A 6,508-nucleotide genomic window follows, 5' to 3' on the forward strand; every position below is an offset into this window, starting at 1 on the left:
GACATTATGTCCAAAGTATGAGAGACGAAGTTTAGCCATCTTGGCCTCCAAGGAGCACTCTGGCTGCACTTCTTCCAAAACAGATCTATTGGTTCTTTTGGCAGTCCATGGCACTTTTAGTATTCTCCTCCAACACCACAACTCAAAGGCATCAATTCTTCTATGATGAGAGAGATGTTTATACCAAGGAAATGGCTCACATAATTGTGGAGGCTGGCAAGTTCTAAGTCTTCCAATCCTGGATCAGATGTAAGGCTAGAGACTTCTCGAAGACTCACATATCTATAGAAGCTGATGAGCCCAATATCAGCAGGTCATATGACAGGCTTCTAGCTCTAGAGGTGAATGAACCCAAGATCAGCCAGCAGATAAGATGGCAGGATACTGATGATCTCCAGCCACTGGCTCAAGTCCAAAGAACCAGAGGTCAGATGACAAGCTAGATGCAGGATCCAGACCCAGCAAAAAGCAAGCAGGAGTCCAATATATTGGAAGCAGGCCACACACCTGAGGAACATCCTTTTCATTGACTGGCTGCTCTTTGCAGGTGTCATCATGGAGATGAGTATATCGTGTTAGATCTCATCATGAGGGATTACTATGTTTTACCTGTCAAGCTGTGAGACTCCTGGTCCAGCCAAATTGGCACACAGCCTTCAGTATCACAATGGTTGTGAAACAATAAGGGTAGAGATAGTGAGAATGGTGGCCCAATGTAAGGAATGTGCTCACCCTCCATGAACTGCGCACATAAAGATTGTTGAATGAGTGTATGTTTTGTTGTGTATATGCTCACAACATATGTTCACGCACAGACAAAAAGTGGAAGCACAAGTTAGGGAATAAAGAAGACTTTAAATTTGGGAGTAAAGTGGTCCTAAAGGATAAGCACTGAACTGAGAACTACAAGGTTGGCAGTTCAAGGCCACCAACTGTTCCATGGCAGAAAGATGAGGCTTTCTTCTTTCAGTATCATTACCCTATAAGGCTTGCTATGAAGTTGGAAACAATTGGAAAACGATTAACTATCACAACAACAAGTTTAAAAAAAGAAAGAAAGAAAACCCTATGGAGTATAGTTCTACTCTGCCACACGCAGGGTGGCTATGAGTCAGAATCAGCTTGATGGCAACTAGAATTTCTTAAAAATGTATTGCAGTGTTATGTTTACATCAGTGTCTGAGGGCAATACAGTCTGCTTGTTTCTTAATCACCGAATAGTACATCTTTGCCTTCATCCTCTCCTGCTCCAGATTTCTCATTCCATTTTAGACAATGGTTAAAGATCAAGTAATTGTTTAACAAGAGCCTTTCAGTACCTCATCACTAATTAAAGATCCCTTACATTCCATTGCTTTTTTTTACTTTCATGGATGATGAAGAAAAAAACTTTATTATATTTATATTAGGGGCATAGGTAAGGGTAAGGGTGTGATCACAATGTAACAGACTGATTTAAAATCCACAGGGCGGACCACACATGTCCAGAAGAGAGCTGAGTTCCCCCAAACTGCTTGATGAGCCCCAAACCACACACTCATGCAACAAGGTGGTTTCCACTGCTCCAAACAAATCTCTTTTGAAGCCTTCTATGTTGTACTTTTCATTCACTGGGTGCAACATTCTCCCCAGTGGCCAGGAATCGTTCTTTGAATGACAACGTGATTATTCAAATAAAAAATGATGGACCATACAATGGAAGGTTAAATTTCAGAAATTTGTGTTTGCACAAAAAATAAAATGTGCTTCAGAAACCGGACAGGAATCTGGAACACAGTAGAGATTCTATCCAGTGGAGTGTGTCTTATCCATTTTAATCTGCACAGATTTCCCAGGCACATATTATTTTCTATTTCTCAAGTATCTGCTTACCTTATGTGGATGACCTTGGCCACAGACAGAGCTATCCATGTTAAAATACAAGATGACATTACCTTCTCTAGGCCATGGGTGAGAAATATAGGCACAACTGAAGTTTGGTTTGGAGTTGGAAACACAGCACACCAATAGTTATAATTTATCTCCTCAAATATTGCTGATTTTTGTTCACTTGCCTTTAGAAACATCAGACAAAAAAAGTTTATGCAAAAGCCTTGGTCTTCCCAGAAACTCTTACCTTATTACAGTTTGTTTGTTTTTCAAATAAGTTCATTCCTATACTTATATGTCATCATGTTACTGTAATTCTTGGAGGCACTGGTGGCTCAGCTTTAACCTAAAGGCTGGCAGTCTGAACCCACACAGTGGCCCTGTCAGAAAAAGACCTGCTGGTGTGCTGCTCTAAAGATGTTGTTGTTGTTGTTTAGTGCCGTCGAGTTGGTTCCGACTCATAGCGACCCTGTACAGGGTTTCCAAGGCTGAAAATCTTTACGGGAGCACAACACCTCATCTTTCTCCCACGGAGCGGCTGGTAGTTTCGAACTGCTGGCCTTAAGGTTCGCAGCCTGATTCGTAACCACTACGCTATCAGAGTTCCTTAGCAGTCAAGAAAATCCTAGGAGACAGCTCTGCTCTCTAACATACAAAGTTACTATGAGTTAGTACTGACTCATTGGCACCCAAAAACAACTACATTTCTTAATCTGTAGCATCGCTTAATATCCCAAATGTAATTCCACCAGTCCACGGACTGTTGGAGTCCCTGAGTGGTGCAAAGTTTAGCATACTCAGCTGCTAAGCAAAAGGTTGGAGGTTCAAGTCTATCCTGAGGTGCTTTGGAAGAAAGAGCTGGTGATCTACTTCTAAAACATCAGTCACTGAAAATCCTATGGAGCACACTTCCAATCTGACACACATGAGGTCAACATGGAATCCACTCGACAGTACCTGGTTACTGGTTTAGGGACTGCTTCCTGCATTTTTCTTAATTGAAATATATTGACAGTCTATATTGAGACTGTGAACATCGCTCAGCACACCCAGAATGTGATTTAATGATGTTTTTGTCCCTTACAAGGAAATATTAATTATTTGCTCTCAATGACAAACTGACAGCTTTACACCAACACAAAATAATGTGTGTTTGTACTTATCCCCACCTCTAAGGTGTGTGTAGTTGGCCTGCTATGTATTGAAATGCACTGCTACATGTTCTGGTGTCAGTATGGCTCTTTTGCTCACACAGGTAAACACACACAGACACACACATACATATATCAGACTCATAAAGTCTGACTGTTGTTAGGTGCTATCGAGTCAGTTCCAACTCATAGTGACTTTATGCACAACAGAATGAAACACTACCCAATCCTGTACCAACCCCACAACCACTGCTACGCCGGATCCCATGGTTGCTGCCACTGTGCTAACTCTCTTTTGGGGACTCTCCACTTTTCCTAGCATGATGTCCTTCTGCAGGGACTGGTCCCTCCTGATAATACGTCCGAAGTATAACTGATGAAGTTTCACCATCCTGGCTTCAAGGAGTATTCTGACTGTACTTCTTGCAACACAGATTGTTTTGTTCTTCTTGAAATCTATGATACTTGGCAGTCCATAGTACAATATTCTTCCCCAACACCAAAATTCAACGCGTGGATTCTTCTATGATCTTCCTTTATTCATTGTCTAACTTATATAAGTGTATGAGGCAATTGGAAATATTATGGCTTGGACTAGGCACACCTTAGTCCTCAAACTGACATCTTTACTCTTGAACTCTTTAAAGAGGTCCTCTGCAGCAGATTTTCCAAATGCAGTATATCATTTGATTTCTTGACTGCTGCTTCTATGAACATTGATTGTGACTCCAAGAAACTTGGTGTCTTTGACAACGTTAATCTTTTCTCCATTTATCATGATGTTGTTTACTGGTCCAGTTGTAAGGTTTTTTGTTTTCCTTACATTTCCATACTAAAGACTATATAGTCTTTGATCTTCATAAGTAAACATTTCAAGACCTCTTCACTTTCAGCAACCAAGATTGTGTTATCAGCATATCGCAGAGGTTGTTAATGAGTCTTCCTCCAATCCTGATGTTTCGTTCTTCTTCACATACTCCAGCTTCTCAGATTACTTGCTCAGTATACAGATTGAATAAGTATGGTAAAAGGATATTACCCTGAGTCACCTTGTTCTGTTTGAATGACTGCCCCTTGGTCTATGTACAGGTTCCTCATGAGCACAGTAAGTGTTCTGGAATACCCATTATTCACAATGTTATCCATAGTATATTATGATCCTCACAATCGAATGTCTTTGCTTAGTCAATAAAGCATAAGTAAACATCTTTCTTGTATTCTCTGTTTTCAGTCAAGATGTATTTGATATCATCAGTGATATCCCTCCTTCCACATCCTTTTCTGACTTTGGCTTGAATTTCTGGCAGCTTCCTGTTGATGTGCTGTTACATCCGTTTTTGAATTATCTTCAGCAAATTTTTATTTGCATGTGATTTAATGATACATTGTTTGATGATTTCCATATTCCACTGGGACACATTTCTTTGGAACAGGCATAAATATGGATTTCTTCCAATTGGTTGGCAAGGAATCTGTCTTCCAGATTCCTTGGCATAGATAAGTGAACACCTCCAGTACTGCATCCATTTGTTGAAACATTTCAATTTTCATTTCATAAATTCCTGAAATCTTGTTTTCCGCCATTGCCTTCAGTGCTGCTTGAGCTTCTTCCTTCAATACCATCGGTTCTTGATCAATGTATGGTTGCTGTTGTTGTTAGGTGCCATTGACTACCGACTCATAGCGACCCTATGCACAACAGAATGAAACACTGTCCAGTCTTGGGCCAACCTCACAATCGGTGCTACACCTGAGCCCATCATTGCTGCCACTATGCCAATCCATCTCCTTGGGGGACTTCCTTTTTTTATCTGACCTTACATTTTACCAAACATGATGTCCTTCTCCAATGATTGGTCCCTCCTGATAGTATGAGAGATTAAGGGTGACCATCCTGGCTTCCAAGGAGCACTCTGGTTATACTTCATCCAACATAGACCTATTTGTTCTTTTGGCAGTCCATGGTACGTTCAATATTCTTCTCCAACACCATAACTCAAATGCATCGATTCTTCTAAGTCTTCCTTATTCACTGTCCAGCTTTTGCATGCATATGAGGTTATTGAAAATACCATGGCTTGGGTCATGTGTGATTACAACTTGAATATTCAGAGAGGATGATAATACCCATATTTGTGCCATTCTGAATGCTTCACAAAACTACAAATAACCAACAGTGAATTTTTATATACAATAAAGAAGGAACCCAAAAACCCGATGCTGTCAAGTCAATTCCAACTCATGGCAATGTCATGTATGTCAGAACAGAACTGTGCTCCATAGGATTTTCAATGTCTGATTTTTTGGAAGTAGATTGCCAGTGTTTCTATCTTCTGAGGTGAGTTTGAACCTTCAACCTTTTAGTTAGCCACTGAGCTGTTAGTCATTTGTACCACCCTGGAATTCCAATGAAGAAAGTAGGAAAAGTCTAACTATTTACACTTTACAAAAAGAGATTCTATAGCTTATCAAGCTTCAGTGCTTCACCCAGGTGACCCAATGAGCCACTGGCAATGATGTAGGTCTTTTGCTTCTGGTCTAGAGTTCTTCTCCCTAAATTTAAAACATGGGAATCTCATTGTGGAGTAAATTTCCAAGTGAGAATAAAATCAGGATTATCATGATAGCAAAATAGACCATCCAAGTAAAGTAAGAAGCTGAGAGAAGGCATGAATTACATGTAATAAAGGTGTGTTTCTCATGGTCTAATCACATGGGACATATATTCAAGAGGCTGAAGAGATCAGCTCAGTTCAGAGTTCAGAACATCGATCACCAACACTGCTGCCATCTAATCAACCAAAGACTAGAGACAAGAGAAACCAGGATAAAAAAAAATGCCACAGTAAACTCTTGGTTAACAAATGTATGCACCTAGTTTGGATCAAATAACCTTTGTTGTTGTTTGGTGCCATCGAGTCAGTTCTAAATAGTGACCCCATGAACAACAAAAGAATACACTGGCCAATCCTGCTCCATCCTCACAATTGTAGTGCTTGAGCCCATTGCTCCTGCAACTATGTAAATCCATTCCTTCTATTTTGTTGGAGAGTTTTCACCAACTCTCCACTTTACCAAGCATGATTTCCTTCTCCAGGGACTGGTCCCTCCTGATAATATGTCTAAAATATTATATAGATGGAGTCTTCCAATCCTGGTTTCTAAGGAGCATTCTGTCTGTACTTCTTCCAACACAGATTTGTACGTTCTTCTGGCAGCCCATGGTACTTTTAATATTCTTCTCCAATCCCACAACCCAAAATATATTTTATGTTATTTCTTATTCATTGTCCAACTTCCACGTGCATATAAGGCAATTTAAAATACCATGGCTTGGGTCAGGCACACCTTAATTCTCAATTGACATCTTTGCTCTTGAACATGTTAAAGAGTTCTTGTGTAGCAGATTTGCCTAGTGCAATATATCATTTGATTTCTTGACTGCTGCTTCCTTGAGTGTCCATTGTGAATCCAAACAAAATGAAGAC

The sequence above is a fragment of the Chrysochloris asiatica genome, unplaced genomic scaffold (genome assembly GCF_000296735.1).
Source record: "Chrysochloris asiatica unplaced genomic scaffold, ChrAsi1.0 scaffold00049, whole genome shotgun sequence".
NCBI lineage: Eukaryota > Metazoa > Chordata > Mammalia > Afrosoricida > Chrysochloridae > Chrysochloris > Chrysochloris asiatica.